The sequence below is a fragment of the Streptopelia decaocto genome (assembly GCF_964273445.1).
Source record: "Streptopelia decaocto genome assembly, chromosome: 16".
Lineage (NCBI taxonomy): Eukaryota > Metazoa > Chordata > Aves > Columbiformes > Columbidae > Streptopelia > Streptopelia decaocto.
Genome location: NC_138671.1, coordinates 10,340,545 through 10,360,757, shown reverse-complemented (window position 1 = coordinate 10,360,757; position 20,213 = coordinate 10,340,545). Strand labels below are relative to the sequence as shown.

The 20,213-nt window shown below is 47.2% G+C and overlaps 1 protein-coding gene across 1 annotated transcript in view; it reads left to right on the top strand.

Annotated features, from left to right (window-relative positions):
* SHISA6 (shisa family member 6) overlaps positions 1–20,213 on the top strand; it is a gene marked incomplete at both ends in the record, with an annotated part of 241,222 nt that overhangs the window by 60,135 nt on the left and 160,874 nt on the right. The window lies entirely within an intron of this gene.

Genomic DNA, 20,213 nt, shown 5'->3' with positions numbered 1-20,213 from the left:
TACTGCTCTATGTATGTTCTGTGTATATGTACTGTATATAAAATATATGTTGAGAGACAGTTGTAGCTATATTAGATAAGTAACCGTATATCCCAGGAGTTGTGGTGACACAAAAGCTGTGAGATGTGACTCCAAGTCGCTGGTCACCAGAACCCCAGCTGAATGTTCGTTCTATGCCGTTGTTGCGTATTTGGTGAGTTGTTATAGTGTATGGTGAGACGATGTTTGGAGCAACTTTCCGTTCACACCACCCCCTGGCAGTGGGTTGTGACACGGGGAGTGCAAAGCATGTGCCGTGCCGATGCTCGTCTGGTTTTGTGTCCTGCTGACTTCTGAGACTGTTGTACATTTCTATAGATGCAATGTATGTGGAGATACCTATATAGACACAATGTACTGTATGTGGAGACGTGTCCATGTGCTCGCCTGGTTGAATGCACCTGTGTTGTTTCTGTGGATGACCATGACTCACAAATTATTAAAAGACCTTTCTTTATTTCGTACACTTCCTGCACTTTTTCAAATTCTCCGTTAAGTGTCATCCGAAGCAGTGTTGGTCCTGTAGAACTGTCAGAGAAGAAACAAATATATGTATATTGTCTGTGTATGTCTGTGTGTGCTTAAATAAAGTTTACTGAGGCTGAGGCAGCACCCGTGGGACTTGTAATACAATATCCTGTGATTCCAGCCTGGCACTGCACCGGTGGAAGGGAAGCAGAGAAAACCACCATGAACCTTCAGGTGGGCTGGGAACCAAACTGGTCCAAAGAAGGACTCATGGATGGTGTTTCACACAAGGTCTCCCTCTCTCCTCCCCATCCAAAAGGAGTTTTACAGTCACGCCGTATCCCATCGGGCCTGACCGTATCTTTAGGGTGAGGTAGCCAGAGTACCCCTGTAGAGACGTGGTCTGCAGGGCGGTGTGTCCTCGTAGCCTTCAGCAAGCACATGGACAACCCTGAGCAGGGCCATAAAACCTGCCTCTTTGTCTTGGACATTTGAATTCTCTTCAAGCAGTTTTCTGTACAATATTCTTTTCCCATTTCCTTCCCAGATAAGAATAAAACCTCCTTTCCATCTTTAACTGAAGAGTCTCGGGGGCTCAGTTCTTCTGAAGACGGGGCAGTGGTTTTCACACCTTTTCCACTGGCTTTGCTGGGAGCCCTGCAGAGAATGTTTCCTGTCCCTGGGAAGGTGGGAGACGGGCAGTGGGAGTTCATAAACCCCCTTTTCCAGCAACCGGCGGGTAGGCTGGTGCTTTCCAGACTGAATGAAAAGGCTTTTATTATCTGAAGAAATTATATCTGTTTGTGGACATAAAGGAATGGATTTGCCTTCGAATTTGATTTTCAGCTGCCTGTAAATTCACATTTTATTTGAACAGTACCATAACGTTAACTTCTAACTTTTTAATGGTAAATTCACACGCCCACTCATGACTGTTGCAAGTGATTAACATCCCAACACATTCTGCAGGGAAACTGCCTTGTTTGCTTGTGCAAAAATGGAGATTTGTCTTTGTCTGCGATACGATTTGATGGCCTGTTAGTGCTGTGAAACCAGGGACTTTGGATGTCACAAATGACTTAGGGGCTCAATCATTAGGATTGTACCCTCTGTAATGTGATTATTTCTGGACATATTGCACAGTATATTTCTTGTGTTCAGTTTGAAGTGGCGACCCAGCTGTACGTGTGGACAGGAGAGATGAGTGCTCCCGCAAGGGTTACAGTCCTGAGCTTTAGCTGAGCAGCTTCATGCTCAGATTTTGTTCTGTTTCAGTTCCAGTGCATGTGTGAAAATCTCTGCCTCAACTACCGTTAGCCAGATAACCTCGTGCTGCCTTGTTGTTATGCCACCGTGGAAGAGGGTTTTGCTTTTAGACTGAACAAAGCCAATGAAGTTTATCTCAATATTTCTTTGCACTGGGAGACACATTTTTGGTGTTTTCTCAACTGTCTTCTGGGCTGTGGCAGAACTCCAAGTGCTGAGTAATATTTAGGAGCTAATCTATTTTGAGCAGAAGACAAAGATGCGAGACATGCTGAACTACCATGGATACCAATTCAGCATATTCACATGTCTGACATCCGCGAGCCCCGGCAAGATTGTGATTTATGATTCTTACATGACACTCCATTGGGCAATGCATCACTGCCTGGCATTTAAGTCTATAAAATCACTACGTAGTGTGTTCTTCAAACCATGGCTAAAGACTGCTCTGTCAGTCTGCCATGATGATCTAGGAATGAATCCAAAGTCTTCAGGCCGTGGAAAGTCCCCATGATGAGACACACGGCAGCGCTGATCTCAATTAACACTAGATAGCTACAAATTAGATATCTTATTCTGTGGTAGTAGCCTTCAGCTTAATGTAGAGACACCTGGGAGACACAACATGGAGCAAGCACCCATGTGGGTGTTCAACCCCAGTGAGTGAACTAGTCTTGAAACTACTCCAGATCACAATTGTTGAATTTGCAGGGGAAAAATGTGATTTTTTTAATATTAGTTTTTCATACCACCCTCAGACCTTGAGCATAGTTTCCGAATGGAATTGGGCCCTTTGCGTTTCACCTGACAGCAGTAGCAAATCTATAGAGCAGATGATAAGCTCACTTCATCATTAACAACTTATTTGTTTTCCTGGTAACTCTGAAACTTTATTATAAATAGTGACGACTTCACTGGAAAAGCATAATTTCCCGGTTGAACTGAGTGCGAGGGGTCAGGGAGATGAGTCGGGAGGAATATGGGATTTTAAGCTTCTTTACTGCAGGGTCATCTCATAGGGAAAAGCAGGACTTGTCCTAAAATCTGCTAGTTTCTTGTAAATTTTTGCCACGTCCTTGACGAGGTGCAGAGGTTGGGCTGCAGCTTGAAAAGCGTGTGTGGAAAACTTGGACGAGTCAAGTCTCTCTAGAGCCCAGCCAAGAACACTGTCAGAAATGGAACCTCTCGCTGTTGGTTCGAGGCTGAAAATCCTTTCCATTCCTGGATTCTCTGCGAGATGTGCTCTGAGTCAGGGCATCTGCGGGAGTCTCTTTTCTTCAAGTACCGCAGTAAAATTTGCACTAAGGATGTTCTCCAGCAGTGCCAATAGGCAGGAAAAAGAAAGAACCATATAAAGTGGCTGTTAAAACCTGACGACGTTGCCGCTGGCATCTCTGGAGCTGCACCAGCATCCTGCAGTGTGGGCAATGGGAAAATGATGTTGGTGTAGAGAAGCCAGCCCAGTGACTGAGCAACAGAAGCTGCCCGTGGTCACGTTTTGTCTTATGATATTTGGTGCAGATGTGGCAAGATTTACAGCCTGAGTGTGGGATTTGCCTGCCTGGGGCTCTGTTCTCGCTGTTGTGCAGCACAGTTGTAACTCGTGCATCCTCCAAGGGGTTCAGGGCACTCTTTTGGTGGGACAGCTGTCCAGCCTGAGCTGGTTTCAGTTGAACATGTGTCTGGTGTGTGGGAACACAGTGTATGTCCTCTAGCAGGAGCTTACACCCAACTAGACACCATATCCCCAGATACAGCCTCACCCTGTGCCATCTCCTGATAAATATCACACTCCCTGTTACCTGAAATGATGCACAGCATCCACACACAGGCAGAAGGGAAAGTGAGAGGTCAGCTGTTGCTGACTTCTTGCTTTCATACAGTTGATAATATCTCCTACATAGCAGCTTTTCTTTGTGCATATTCAAAAGGATCAAATTGTTCTTGATGTAGTCCCACCTTAGGAAATGGTCACCTTTCTCTCCCAGGCCATGTGCATGAGCTGCTTTGAGGACAGAGCATACACCCCTTGGTGCCAGAGCAGTGGACGATGTCTACAGCGTGGGTTTGAGGTTGGGAAGGTGCGGGGGGTTGTGAGAGTGAGAGGAGACAAGGTGATGTTGGGATGGAGGGAGAGCTCCAGGGCTTGAGGGAACAGCTGCCTCTCCTGGCTCCTTCCCACTCGCTTGTCTGTCTGTGGGCTCTGACGAACTGGGGGAGACACCTCAGCACTGACCTTCACCTCGTCAGTGATCACCTCCTGGAGCTCCAGACCACCCCCAGTCCCACACTGGGCTCCCACAGTCACCCTGTGGGCCAGTACCAGGAGATGGGGAGCCTGATGTCCATACGGTCACTCAGGCTTATTGCAAGACAAGTTCCAAGAGTAAAGCAACAACTTGCTTGATCTGACAGTTTAACATTGGTGTTTGTTGAGAAGAGAACCTCCTGCAAAGGCAAACATGGAAGAGGACAAATGCAGCTCTAGATTATACTTAGCAACCGAGATCTTCCTGAGCTGCTTTGGTGTCTCAGCCAGCTGAGTGGGCGGCAGCTCCACTTTCACATCTTTTTCTGCCCTGGGAGCTTCAAAGCTTTCCCCGCACTGTGTCTCTGCTGCTCCCGCTGGAAGGTGATGCCTTCCCTCTGTATGGAGAGAGGACGCACAGCGTAAATGACTCACAACTACATCTGTGTTTGCCCAAGACAGAATTGCCAGGTTCGTGTTTGTGTGACTCTTGCTGATGATCACAGAGCTGTGGGACGTCCCATGTCAATATGAGGATCAGGTCACTTCCTTCCTGAAATGTCTTGATCTACCCATCCGTTATGGTCCCTCATTAGCACATTCTTCCCGCCTTCATTGATTTTTCTGCAAGCTGAAGAATATCTGTGACAGGCTCTGTATTTTATAGATGGCATGTCCGTATGCAAACTACTCTTTATGCAGACACCTCAGTGGATTTATAATATTCAGCATGCTGCAAGCGCTGCGTACAGACTAAAGGTGCTACAATGTGGTAAAACGGGATCGGGTGTTCACACTGGCTGACCCCACTTGCTCTCCTGGTACGTGTTGTGTGTATTCCCCTTCTACACACATCACTGTTCCCTTTGGAGACCCTGAACTGAGCCCCTTTTACAAACATCAACTCAGGAGCCAGCAGTTTTGCTGGTCCATTGGCATGTACATGTGATTCAGAGGGAGGAAAGAGATTTATTAATGTCATCATCATGAGCAGTTTGCGGATTCTGATTCCTCTCTCCAGCAGGGCCCTGGTTCCCTGCTTGTCGTGGCTGCTTCCCTGTCGCTTGGCTGGCAGCCTCATGTTCCCGTTTCTTTCCCAAAGTTCCGCGTCATACCCGTGTTATTTTGGGGTCTTGGATTACCTCTGTCACAATCAGCATCAGCCTGGCTACAAAACACGCCGTGAATCCGCTCCAAGATGGGATTTACTGCCTACCCCTGTCATTAATAATCCACGCTTGCAGTAGACTCATTAATACAGGGAAAAAGAGAAGTTTAAGGGTCATTTTGTTTCATACCTGCTTCTGTGACATGCCATGAATAGATTATGCAGAAATGGAGGGTTAGGTATGTTGAGTCCCTTTCCTCATCAAACACTTGTTAGATGTTTTGTATCAATGGAGAGATGTCAAACCACAGCCTGCTGCATCCCAATGAATCATTTTATGTTCATTCCGGATAATATCTAATGATTTTGATGGCGTCTTGCTATGTGCGTGCTAAAGATCACTTGCATTCTGATTCTAGATTAATTTCAACTGTTGCATATTCTGACACTTAATTGTATTGACATGAAAATAGGATCATTGGGATGTAAAAACTGCTTCACAGCTTTGCAGAAAGATTCCATTACGCAATAAGGCATTTCAGTCCCCTCTGAATTATTTAATCGATTTCAGACACGACTGTCCATTTCTCAGGAGAGTCTGGACAGGTCTTTTTTTTTCATAGCCCTCTGAATTGCTGAGTGGGAGGAGAGGGGGAGGTCATGGAAACCTTACCCATGCCTGCAGCAGTTGTGCGTCATGCCACTGCTGTAGGGAGGGAAGGGGGTGAACATGAGAAAACCACATCAATCCCTGGGGTCACCTTCTACAAAGTACATTGAAATAACTAAGGTGACAGGTTCATGCCCTTCTGTCAGAGAATCACAGAACCATTTCGGTTGGAAGAGACCCTCAAGATCATCAAATCCAACCATAATCCACCCTGGTATTGCCCCATGTCCCTGAGAACCTCATCTCCATCTCTTGAACCCCTCCAGGGCTGGTGACTCCAGCACTGCCCTGGGCAGCCTGTTCCAATGCCCCACAGCCCTTTGGGGAAGAAATTGTTCCCCACATCCAACCTCAACCTCCCCTGGTGCAACTTGAGGCCGTTTCCTCTGCTCCTGGCGCTTGTTCCTGGGGAGCAGAGCCCGACCCCCCCGTGGCTCCAAGCTCCTTTCAGGCAGTTCAGAGATCAGAAGATCTCCCCTCAGCTCCTGTTCTCCAGCTGAACCCCCCAGGTCCCTCAGCCGCTCCCATCGCACTTGTGCTCCAGCCCCTCACCAGCTCCGTTCCCTTCTCTCAACTCGCTCCAGCACCTCAAGGGATTTCTTGGTGTAAGGGGCCCGAAACTGACCCCAGGAATCAAGTAGAGGGGGACGATCACTTCCTTATTCCTCATGGCCACACTATTCTTGATACCAGCCAGGATGCTGGTGGCCTTTTTGGCCACCTGGGCACACGCTGGCTCATGTTCAGCCACTGTCACCAACACCCCCAGGTCCTTTTCCAGCCGCTCTTCCCCGAGCCCGTAGCGTTCATGAGGTTCTTATGACCCAAGTGCAGGACCTGGCACTTGGCCTTGTTAAACCTCATACAGTTGGCCTCAGCCTGGGGACACCACTCATGACCGGCCACCAACTGGATTTGGCTTTGTTCACCACAACCCTTTGGACCTGACTATCCAGCCAGCTCTTTACCCATCGCAGAGTCCACCATCCAGAAACTGCAGCTTCTGCAGGAGAATGCTGTGGGATACGGTGTCAAAGGCTTTAATAAAGTCCAGGTATACAACATCCACTGAGTGGGTCACCTCGTCATAGAAGGAGATCAGGTTGGTCAAGCAGGACCTCCCTTTCATAATCCCATGCTGACTGGGCCTGATTGCTTGGCCTGTAATTCCCCAGATCCTCCTTCCGGCCCTTCTTGTAGATGGGTGTCACATTTACCACCATCCAGTTGACTGGAACCTCCCCAGTTAGCCAGGACTGCTGATTAATAATTGAAAGTGTTTTGGTGATCACCTCCGCCAGCTCCCTCAGCACCGCTGGGTGGATCCCATAGACCTGTGTGTGTCCAAGTGGTGTAGCAGGTCACCAACCGTTTCCCCTTGGATTATTGGGGCTTAATTCTGCTCCCCATTCCTGTCTTCCAGCTCAGGGCTCTGGATACCTGGAGCACAACTGGTCTGGTTATTAAAGACTGAGGCAAAAAGTGCCTCAGAAAAACTCAGTTCAGACGAACTGGCCACAAACCTGGCTTAAAGCACGACCTGGAGAGGCTTTTGGAACGTGGCTTTCTGAGCTGGTGTGTCCTACACTATGAGCAGTGAGCAGAAGGAGGATTGGCAGCTGATCTGGGCACCTTCCTCAAGCTTATTAAGAAAACAGCAGACAAATGACCACAAGCAGGGCACGGAGCACAAATATCACTGTAAAGCCAGGAGGTTCAGCCTCCTGTGGCAAGATGCCCACAGTTGCTCCGTCGCCAGCTATTAAATGGAGACTGGGCCCTGCAGCTCGGCAGCCACGTTCCTCTGCGGGAGCCTCACTGGCCGTGTGAATAGACACTTGTTGTCGCTTGGAGATCATATTGTTCACCACCTCAGGCAACCGATGGCATTTTTTCTTGACCTGATCAAACATGCTTCCTGGAGGACACAGACGGGACTGAGGTGGGAGGAGAGGACACCAGCCAGGCTGGATTGCCTGTTCTTTCTCACTGAGGGACAATTAAACCCAGAATCTCGTGTCCAAGCCAGGGAAAGGCCACCCTGTGCCTTTCTGCGTGTGCACATTCAGGCTGGGATTAGCAATGTGTTTTGGCAACTAATACTGAAACATGCAGTATTGGGGCTAAAGTTGCACCTGGTGCTTTGCAAAACGTCGTGGGGCATCTCTGGCTTCTGGCTTCAGCATGTGGTCCCCTGTACGGACCCGGGAGTTCGGGATTAACCTTCATCACTGCCGCTGCTGAGGACCTTATGTTTCCATGTCAATGTGAATCACAGAAGTTATCACTCAGCTCATTCTCTGTCTGTGGTCAGTGAATTATTTTGCCGCTCGCTTCCTTGTCCTACAAACTCCTTTGCATCCAGCACTCAAGTTCCCATGGATGGTTTTCAATAATCTAGTACTCTAGAATGGATTTCTCTAATTTCTCCTGTGTGTTAACAGTGTATCAAATAAATTACGATAGCTGAGAGGAGAAGAAAAAAACCCTGCCTATTGTCGGGTGCCCTGTCATAGAGAGTCTGTCAACTCTCCGTGATGTTTTGGCAGATAGCTTTGAAAACTGAGCTGAAGGCTGGTGAAAAGCTGGGAGGAGAAACAGGGAGCTTCAGCTGTGTGCCACGAACTTCTCTTTGAAGAATGTCTTTTTCTATATTTATTATCAAGAACTGATGTATAAAAAAAACCTTATAATTTCCTGCTACAGTGTCACTGAGCATCTCAGGCTGGTTATCTCCGCGAGCAGGAGTTTTAACTGATGTTAAGCATTACCCTTAGAGTTGGCACGCTGTTTCTTCAGGAGGGCAGCATTCAGTCCTAATCATGTTTGCAGGTTGTAGATGAAAAATGTAAATATTTTGAAAAAAATTGGAAATTCCTGGGTGCAGACAGGGAACTTTGCAGAGGGATCTGTAATTCTGAAGCGAGTCTGTGATTTCACTAGAACAACCAAATCCTGTGGGCAGAGTTCAGCAGATGAAGAGCTTGGACACGTCCACAAATCTACTGCCATAGCAAAACCAACATGTTATATACGGTTTTTCTTCTACAGCTCATTGGGAGGAACATTGACTCATCATCAGAGAAGTGGCTTTGGAGACACAGGTTTGCTTTCCAAGTTTCCTTTGTAGATATGGTACTCACTCAGAGGGAAATTATTTGGTCTTAGGTGCTTCAGTTCATCCTTTAACAGTCAGTATAAAACTGTGGACAATTGTAGGGAGTTTATACAACAAAAGCAATTGCAGACAGTCCTTGAGAGACAGACTTGAACTTACTGATTGACTTTTTCTGCTCTTCAAAATACATTAATCTCCATCTCTTGACAGCATGCAGGCCCCTGACTGTGACAAGTTTATATTGTGGTGGTGTCTAAAGGCCCCAGGTTGAAGATGGGAACCATAATTCCTAGACAGGGACAGACCAGAGGGACACATGCCCCAGATGTCTTATTCCATCTTGTATTGGATTTACAGGTGTGCAGCAGCTGTTGAAGTAGGAAAATTAAGTTTCGTAGTTTACAGCATCATTTTGTTGTCCCAGACCTACTTTTCCAGACCTGTGGTTCTCTCATCATTTAGTTCCTGTTCTGTTGCTCAGCTGGAGAAATTCTTCATATTATTCCAAAGCGAGTTTTGTTTAATACTACCAGGACTTTGCTGCAGATCTAGTGTCCATGCTCCAAGAGGTGCAGAGTAAAACAGCTGAATGAGGCCTTTCTGATGACAGCTGTTTTGCAGTCAAAAGGATAATAAAATTCACTTAGCCTAAGCACAAAATCTATGACTTCTAGTGTGTTGGGCCCTTAATCCAGCCTTAGCTGAACAGAAGCTGAACTGTAATACGCTGTTGCGTAGGGCCTGCTCCTGTTAGCATATTGCTCTGTTGGTTCAGAGGCAGCAGATGTAGAAGTTTTCATCCTTTTCTTGTCCTACCAGGTGCAGCTGCATCCCAGCAGGGCTGCTTTACTCCTCCAGGACAGGGCAGATCCCATAGGCTGAGAACCTCCTTCCGTTTAGATTGTCTCATAGTGACTAACACTGGTGACATTTGTCACTGAGCCATTAATCTTCCATTCATGGGGCTGCAAGGACACTTGAGAGGTCTGTAGTGTAGCCAGATGATTCCTTCCCTCTCTGGCTTAAAGTCAGGCTTGTGCTTTCAGCTGGGCACCAAAATCCTCTCTACTCAGTGGAGAGAGCCTTCATGTGTCATCAATCCTGATGCCACAGGCTGAGGTCACCAGCAGGAATGGGACACCCATTGCCTTGCTCCTGTGTGCCGGGATAACTACTGGTAGTCCTGGGCTTGTGGGAGACACAGCACTCACAGGTCTAAGGCCTCTTCCTTCATAGGTTGGTGCAGCAGATACTGGAGCAACTGCTAAGAAGTTTACACAGTTAAGCCCAGACTTATTTTTTTTCTCCAGAGAAAGAGCAGTTTCTCTCTGGCATCTACCTGAAAGGTCTTGCTTTAGCCAGAAAATATTTCTAACTGTTGAGATACTCTTTGGGCACACAGGGAGAGACAGAGCTCAGCGATTTCCTGACATTTCCATGACTGAGTTTAGGTAATGAAATGAGGTTGTGCTGTGCCATTTTTATAGGCGAGGGAAGTTCTCCAGGAGCTACTGTTCTCCAGGAACAAAAAGCGCCGGGTTCCCAAGGAGCAGGGAGGAGATCAGGGGAGTAACTGCATTACAATGTCCTTTGTAAGCACTTTGAGGCTGAAATGAATTCACCACCCCCTGTGGCAGGAATTGCTTCTGCTGCCATGGCAGCAGGCAGGCCCTTGAGTCACAGTGCCACAGCCCCCTCGGGACTCGAGCAGAGGGAACGGGCAGCCCTCATCTGGCATTGTCCTTGGGATGGAGATTGCTCGCTACCTGGAGCTTCTCAGGAGATGGTAGGGCCAGCAAGTTCTCCAAGAAACCCTGAGAACAGCAGATTGTATGGGGAAGTGAGGCTGTGGGCTGAAGGATGAGTTGTTGTGGTTGAGACGGACAAACGCCGTAGACCAGGCTCTTAAGTACAAACAACAGTCTCCATTTATTGCCACAAGTGCATTTTTATACAGTTTTACCAATTAATGTGTTTCTTCATTATTGGTTACAAGTTACAGCAGTAACACGTCATTGGCTATTTTTGCTATCATCAATGTTACTCTTCTACTCCCTTCTCTCTCACAGGTACCTCCGTAACATCTCCAGATACTCCTTTACTCCCATCTTTCTCACGGGTAGGCCATAATATCTTCAAGGCTAATTTCTGTTCCCATGCCCTCCATCAGGGAATCCACAGACCCACCGTAGTCCCCCACAACAAGTAGAGCATTTTCTCCTCGCTTGGACTTTCCAGAGCAAGTCCTGCACTCCTCCTCCTGCCTCTCTTTTAAGGCATGAGCAAGTGCTCTAGAAGTTGTCATCTGTTGAGAAGAACGCAGTCATAACGCTTCTAGGACAGCTCTTTCTGACTGCATCTCCATTTCTCCTCAGAACTGGAGGAAACCCATTCTGCCACCCGCGCTCTTCAGGCAGTGACTTTACAACTCCCAGGGTCCGCAAATCCCTCACGCGGAGGCCATGACACTCCTGAAAACAAATGCCCACTGTGACTTTTTGTAGCGGTGTGCCCTTATTTCCTTGTGTAAAGACAGTCATGATGGTTTCTCCAGAGGTTCTCCTCACTGAGGATATGGTTCCCATGCAGGGCCTTGCTGCTGCTGGTGCTCCCATGGGCGCAGCTGCCAGGACGCAGGCCTGGGGCAGTTTCTGAGGCTGCTGGTTACATTGAGCCTGCGATTCTTTGCCTGACAGGTGAAAAGCAAGAAGCACCTTTTTTTTCGCTGAATTTCCTCCTAAATTAGTGGCTGCAGAACAGGGAGCAGCGTTCCGGCTGGAGGCAAAGGCTGAGACAACGCTCCTAGCAAGGTGCGCGGAGCAGGAGGCGTTTGTGCAGGAACGGATCTCGTCATGGCAGTTTTTCTGACTCTTGGATAGTCCTAGCATCAAGTGAATGAAGAGATAAATGGGGTTTTTGCCAGTAATTCATATAGCTGACATACAGTTTCTGGATGACAGCCTAGTTCCTCTACTAAAGGGCTGATTCCAAACCCACTTTCTGCCAATGACTGGTATTTTTAAATTGATTTTGATGGCATTGGCTTGGCTCTGCTGCAGAAGATTAACTTCTGTATGCCAGTGCAGACCATACCATAGTGCTGCTGCACACCTGCCCCTTGAGAAAATGGTGGGTTTACTTTCCCAGTTTGCATTTCCCCCTCTGAACAAGGAATGAATTAAGGACACATCAGAGCCCTTTTCTTTAAAAGAAAAAGTAGCTGATATTCGTGGAATAAATATGCTTATAATGTGAACAAAAAGAAGTGTTCTGTTCAGGATGGAAACCGAAGCCTGACTCCAGGAGTCTGGATTTTGCTGGTGGGGTTTGTTCAAATGCTGTGATGGATGCAGGAGAAGCTTGGGCTCGGGGGTTGCCTTCCTGGCTACGATAAGAAAAACGTTAGTGCCGACAGCGAGATGCAGATCTGCTGAGTAAAGGCCCTCATCCTACACAATCGTATTTCTGAGCAGATCTGCTCTTTATGTGGAGCCATATCTGTGCACACAACTCACAGGTTCCTTGTTGGAGGCATAGCCCTTCAAAATTTTAGTAAGGTGCTGTACTCTTATCTGTTCTTTTTATGTCATCACTCTGCCTCAGTTGTTTAAAATGTAACACAAGTTTTATTCCAAAGTATATGTTACTGTTATTAATTTAAGATATGCTTGGTTACCGAGAGCATACAGTCTATAAAAGGCATGTCCTCATATTCATTTTAAACCAGGAAACTAAAAATAGAGCCTGTTCAAATATAGGCAATGAGAATAACCTGAGGTTTCTATTAGGAGGTATAATATGAATAAAGACTTTAAAAGTGCCTGGCAAAGTGTCTGTGCTTGGAGGGAGCTGCAGGTAAAAGTTTGTAAAGTGAATTTGGGACAGAGAAGGTATTTTGGCGAGTACTGCGCATCCTCTCTGTGGCAACTCACAGGCGTTGAATTAAAAATGTTGAATTTAGAACAGAGAGCAAGAAATGCTTTTTGACCCAGTGTGAGTACTCACCTGTGGATCTCCCTGTCACAAGGTGCTGTTGAGATCAAGAGTGTGCAGGACACAAAGTACAGGTCATGATACTTTTGTGGTCAGTGAGACAGGAAAATTACTGTAAGTTTTAAAAGAGGAGAGAGAGAAGGAATATGAATGTTCAGGTGTGAAGCTCAAGTGCCTCAAATGACTGGGACTGGAGGAAACCTCCTCGAATTCGTGCTGTCCCCTAAGTGTCCAGGGCAGGGGAGTCACAGAATCATTTTGGTTGGAAGAGACCAAGATCATCGAGACCAACCATAACCTAACTCTGGCACTGACCCATGTCCCTAGGAACCTCATCTATATGTCTTTTAAGTGCCTCCAGGGATGGTGACTCTTGATCTTGTAGAAGTTAATGCTGTGTACCCAGAGCACCAGAAATACCCTCCCTTTGTTCCAGTTTGGTGTGGCCTGAGGGAAAAACAGGACACTGCTGCCTAGGAGAGAAGTGTGCTTAAATGTTTGCTCACATGGCTTTCCCAGGCATATGTGAGTTACAACAGATGTTCCTCTTTTGTTTCCGACATCTCATCTGACTTTGCTACTCAGCCTCCATTGAGCCCGAGGAGAAAGAGGCCCTGCTGTGGAGCTCATCCCAAACCACACGTCCAGAGCAGGCCAGAGGAGCTTCATCTTAACCACGTCTAATTTCTCCACCAGCTACCTGGGTGATTAACCCAAAAAGAGACCTCTCTAATACATCCAGTTTGAGGGCCCTCACCTTCTGCTAAATACATAGTCCTTGCGTTGATCAGAGACTCAGGGCCAGAAGCCTCCTGCCCTCAGGATGGGTATGGGCCATCCACTGGGGAGCAGAAAGAAGGCACCAAAAAATGGTGCCTTTGAGCTGTTATCTAGTCCTCTCTGGATAAGAAATCACCCACAGGAGGTGCAGGAGCCACTGAGCAGCTTCTCTTTGCCCTTTCTGTCCAAGGAGGTTCAGTTCATACAGGAGCAGGTACAGAACTGTGCTTCAAGGAGGGTTTTCTAGGGAGGGGTTGTCCTGCTAGGCAAGATGAGACTGGAGTTTAACTTGTTTAGCTCAGAAGAGGAAGACTGGGAGACATGGGATCATCCTTCATCACAGTGGTGGCTTAATAACTGAGAGGGAAAATGACGTGTAAACTAAATGACAATATCAGCACAAAGACAAGAGGATGAAGATGGGTCACGGGTGGGTTTAGTGCAGGAGGTTTAAAGGTCAGAGCTGCAAGGTTCTCCACTGGTCACCCAGTTAGTGTACTGGTGTGCACTGGGACAAGCATACCAGCTCCGTGGCATGGACCCTGGTCAGTTCTCAGAGGAACACGCTGTCCCAGCGTTCATGGTACAAGGCTTGGAGGATGGGTCCCTATTTTCTCTTGGGAGCTCTGTGAGCAGGTTTGGAGCCCAGCAGGGACAATGTTTCTGTAATAACCTTGTGCCAGCAACCCAGAGTGCCCGATGGGGAGCAGAATAAAGGACAATTTCCCAGAGCAGGGTGGATTGTTTGAGTCTTTACAGTTCTGTTCTGAAAGGACAAATAACATCCCTCAAAAAAGAGCCGCTGTGCCTCTGAGTACATCAGCTTCCAGCTGCTCAGACCTTCCCAAAGGTTGTGCCTATTCAGAGCCTCGCTCTGCAGCATCTGAATGCACCAGAAATAAAGCAGATGGGGCTATTACATTCCTCGCTGGCATCCCCACTGGTTACCCTGCAGAGAGAGGCCCCATGTTTCCAATGTCAGGCCTCCAGACTTCTCCAAAGCAGGGAGAGAGTTCGGTGCAGTGGCCGGGGGGGCAGCCAGGCCCCAGCACCGCTCCCTGTCCCCTCACATCCTCCTCTGGTCACCCCCAGCCTTACAAGGCTCACACCAGCTTTGGAGGCTCACACATTGGGCATGGAGATGGCTTCATTTCATCTTACTTATAGCATCTAAAAATGGGGCCTTTAGTCTCAGCTGGTCATGTGGGCTCTCCAGGGTCCAGGGTGAGGGGTGGGCGTCTTTGCAGCAGTTCAACTCATCCTAAGACAGGCGAGTTTCTCTATAAACTACAACTTGTGTACAAGCCTTACAGCTAAAACCAGTGGGTTTGGGTGTTGTTTAAAATAGCATCCCCTAAAACCACAGCAGGGAGAGACATTTTCCGCTGCCCATTCATTCCCTTCCTCTCGCATCTTCCTTTGCGTCAGCACAAGTGCTGGTGTGAGCACACAACGGGCCAGATTAGAGAATTCAAGTTGGACAGAGCCAAAGCCCGACTGCTTTGAAGCCAGGCCGGTTCACCGCGTGTCCTCACGGATGCTGTGGTGGCTTGAGGACAGGCATGGGAGCAAGGGGAGGAGAGGTGTGACCGTTTCAGCAGCGTTGCTGCTTCAAACCAGCTCGGAACTTCAGTGTCAGCTGAAGCTGACTCTGTAGAGTCACAACACAGCGCGTCACAGTTAAAGAACGTGGCATTATGGAAGGACTACCCTGGATTTGTAGCTTGGCATCGCATTTTGCGATTTGTGTTCTGAAGTACAAGAGCTCCAGCTAGCACAAGCTGTATTTATCTTCCTTGCATTGATCCTTGCTCTGCCACAGTAATTTCTTGTCTTTAAGGATTCTGAGATGTTTTAACGCAAGTCTTCACTGATACAAAATAAAAAGACAGCAAAATGTCTGGTTGCTGTGTGCAGGCAGGAGACCTTGGGTTTGGGAGCCAGAAGGCTACAGAGACCGGGGCTTAGGGAGGTGCTGATGCCAGAGCACTGGGAGGCTGAGATTTCTTTCTCTGTGTCTGTCAACATGCAACACTCTCACAAAAAGGTGGTTTTCTCCAAATACCCCTCACCCTCTTTCTGGTACAGAGAGGGAGGACTGAAACACTGCAGCCCAGCAGCTCATCCGACCAGCGGCGCTCACAAAGCCGCATCGCTACAGGCTCCGTGGCAGCAGAGGCTTCGAGGGTGCCCAGTTACCATCCTTTTTCTCTAGCACGCTTTTTCCTTAAGCAAGACGACAATGTGAGTGTGGCTGGAGACAGATTTGTCGGAACTGTAAGGATTTTAACATGACTGCACTTCTCCACCCCCACACACACCTTAAGCCAGCTACCGCTATTGTGCCGGGGCTGCACGTAGATTTGCAAACCCTATGCTGCTAAATTAGTCTCAGCACCCAGTAGGAGGAAAGTTCAGAAGAAACCCAGGCTTCTGCTTTGCATATCTGTAACACAGAGCTGAATCCCTTGATGGGCTCCTCTGATGTCCAGGAACTGCAAATGTTTAAGATGTCAACACCACAAAAAGGTTGGAGAAAACAACGGAGAGCACGTCCCATCATCACCACTGACAGTGATGGTTTTTCCCTGTCAACATGACAACAGAGCATAACTATCACTTTTTAAATAGGCTGAGGCTAGTTATCCTGTCGTGAGCAGCCCTGGCCAGGTAGTTAAAAGGGCAAAGAGGCTCCAGCTTTGTAGATGAGCAGGAGGCCCAGTTTACAGGCTCCTGCCACCGTTGTGCTGGTTTGAAGCGTGGGGGCGAGAGCAAGGGCGAATATCAGGACAGACTGGACGCGGCTGTGAGCTGGAGGCTTTGTTGTCTTAGTTGGAAATACTGGTGGTTGTTTTTTTCTTAATCACCACGGAAACAGAAGCAGAAATGACAAATGCTTTCAATTTGTCAACATTTTCTGCAGATATTTTTTGGTCTTCTGGTGAAAAACAAAGCATACGTGTTGCTTGGTTTCAAACGGACCGTGGAAATGCTGTCAGAGGGCTGGAGGCACAGGTGGGCTTCCTTACATGTCCCTTGTCACTTTGGGCCACCGTCTCAGCCTCTTGGCTGGTCTCCATCCCATGATTTATCGTCTCCTGTCCTTGGGCAGAGCCGCCACGTGTGTCACAGCAGCCGTTGTCTCCTCGAGGTGTCACCCACAGGACACCCTGACCCGGAGGGGAACACGGGACACCTGAGCGACCTCTCAAACCCCCACTGAACACAAAGGAACCTCAGACGGTTTGTTCACCAGTGCAACTTCATTTTAGAATAAAGAGCCTTATTCCTGGCTAGGAAACAGGTGCCTTTGTGGGGAAAAAGGGTTTGGTGAAAGGACAATGTTTTTCTCTGTATTTTTCAGAGAAAAAAAATACAGGCTTTCCTTCCTGTAAAACTCAGCGCTATCTTTTGATTCATGAAGTCAATATGGAAGAAATTGTAGGAAGTGAATTGAGGAGCTGTGACCTGCTCGGACTCTCCTGAGCTTAGAGCTGAGTCTCTGGAGATTACGTGTAGCTGGGCTGATAAATCCAACCGAGATTTCTACGTAAGTACCTCACGGAGAGCAAAGCTCTTTGATTATCCTGTTGCTACTTGTCAAACGCAAAGGACCATGTAAAAAAAATAGTAGTCAGTCTTCAGAATTACTGTACTTTCCTTCTGCTTTTGATGTCTGAGGAGAAAATAGCCGTGTGAAGCAGCTCGATTTTTTCAGAACTATTAACAAATCTTTCAGGGTCCCAGAGTGACATAACAGGTCTGGTCTGACTCATTCCATTTCAGAGTGTCTCCTTCCAGCCAGAAATAGCTATGTGCAGCCATAGAAAATGTGAATCAATTAATGTCTTTTATTAACTAGAAATGCAGATAAATCCCCTCAGTCAGGGGAACACAAATTACCATCTCCTGTTCCTTCTCCCTCCCCGATCTCTTTGTATCTGGCTTCTTTAATAGATCTCTTTGGATGTTGACTCCAGGTTCACGTGGCTATTTTTGCAGCGGAGCCTCGACGTTCTGGTTTCAAGAAAGGTGTGTCAGGAAGATGCAGGATCGCGCTGTAGGAGATGATTAGTAAGGAGTTTAAAAATTACCTTGGCCAGGGAGCACCACGCTAAGTAGGAGTGTGGGCTGAACGGGGAGAATGAGGCGGACGTAACGGCTTCACATGGAGCGCGTGGGTGTGTAGTACATGGGGAGCTCAATGAAAATGCATCCTATGCACATACGTTAGTGGTATTTATGTTAAAGAACGTGGCACGCTGCTCCTGGTTAACTGTGAGTGCAGCCTCTTCCCTTCCCGTGGTCCGATCAGGCAGATCCCAGCTTGAGGATGCGCGGCAACGCGCTGCTGCGTTTTGGCTGTATCTTTGTGGTTTAGCATCTTGTAATGCTCAAAGCCCTGCGAACATCATAGTTAGGCTCCATATTTCCATTTCAGCCTCTTCTGCAGCAGTCAAACATCAGCAGCAAGCGTTAGCGATGGCGTTTTCGCATCCGTTCTTGTCGCTAAGCTGGGCACCAGCCGTACACACAGATAAGGTTTGGTCCAAAAACTTGCTTGCTGCTATTTTTAAAAGGGGAAAAAAAATACCTTCTCTAAATAATCTCTACATGAAAATAGGTACATGAGTCAGAATGCACACTGAGAAGCAGGCAGGAAAGGCTTTAAATAATAGGATTCATTCAGATAAAGTATTTAATCACCCCTGAAAGTGAAGGATTCGTTAAAACAAAAGAGTTATTATCTAGGAGAGTAAAAAGGGAATGTGAAAGTGTTCGTTTCCTCACACAGTGAGCACGGGGAATCTGCGTTTCATTGGGCTTCGATAGCCCCCGCGGTGCAAACTGAGCTACAGCGATTTATGAATCCTGTGAAGGTATCTCCCCGCACTTTCCCCTTCCTGCCGGGAGCGCGGCCTGAGGGGGAGCGGCAGAGGAGGATCCGTCCGCGTTGGTGGCTGGAGCACCTGCAGGAAACAGCGCGATGCACAAGCGTGTAAAGATCTCAGCCAGGCTCCCCCGCGCTGGCCACACTGGGGGTGAAATGGAACTTCCAGGCAGGAGAATATTTAGAAAAGTTTCATTTTCCTCCTAAAAACAAACAAAACAAAACCAACCCCAAACCTGCCGTGCAATAAAAAGAAATAATGGTCAAGGAAGTTTATTTGAATTAAAAACAAAACCTCCAACCTGGTTGTTACTAGCAGTTTGCTCTGCTTTGGTAGCTTGGGTTTTTGCTCTGATCTTTTCCTTCAAACTTGAGATCTAGCCTGGTACATTTTTAAATGACGGATATTAATTACTTGAACTTTCAGACTTCATTTATTGTCTGTCCATGCTAACGATGTTACTGTAGCCTCTGATCTATGCTGACACTCACCGGAAAAATCAGCTTTTTATTTTCTCCAGCATGTGAACGTTGAGGACAGTGTGAGGCTGCATCGCTAGAGTGGGAGGAAGAAAGGAGGAGAAAGCAAGCTGATACTACGAACAGTTTATATACAATATACATCTAACTTCACTGTGCCTTGGCGTCTGGGAATTTTATACAGCTGTGCAAAAGCTGGTTTGATCGCCCCCTTTATAGCAGGGAGACAGACGTGGAGAAGTAAAGATATTTACACACACCTGTACAGCGCAGAGTAGGGCTGGGACCTGAAACCTGCTCGATGTGCTGATACTGGCTGAATCCAAACAACAGTTACTGTGGAGCGGAAGCAAAGACCATTGGATAAATCAATCTGCCAGTACAATGTGTGTGCAGCACCCTTACCTTTGATTTCATCTTTCCGTTTGCCACAGCAGGAGGTCCAGCAAGCTGCATCTTTTTCTACTTGTGAGGCCTAGGAATACAGTCAAAGAAGGCTATTACTCATTGTTGTTATTGTTGCAATTATTATTATAATAACTATCACTATTATTATTAACATTATTATGATTATTATCAAACAGATAAGGAAACCATCTCTTGTGCTTAGGTGACGAGACGGTAGCTGAGAAAGTGGCATTTGGTTTGACAAGACTCAGTTCCTTGGGGAAAAAAACCTAATTACTAGTCATACTTGTATTTAGCCAGTGGATCTGGATAACATCCACTTCACGTGTCGACAGAGTTCGTTAATAAGTATCCCACAGCTCCGCCAGCTCTACTGGAAACCCACGGAGAGCAGCGAAATACAGGAATCACGTCACATGTAGGATCAGTGTTTGAGCAAGGGATGAACAGTTGTCCTGGCAGCGATCTGGTAATTCTGATTTAATCCTTAGTACACGGTTCGTTATTACGAGCAGGCATTATAGCCAGCAGTGGGCACGAGATCAGAATTTACAGTAAAAATGGTGTAAATTTTAAGTTTGTGAAGAAGGTACAGAATATCCTTAGAGGACAAAGGGAGATCTTCACAAGACAAATTGCACCCATCGGATGCGTGTTCTGCTGATAAAATGCTGGGCCTGTGGCACAAAGAGCTGTAAACGTTGGCTTTTCCCTCCCTTAGGGTGAAGAGCAACCACAAAAAAA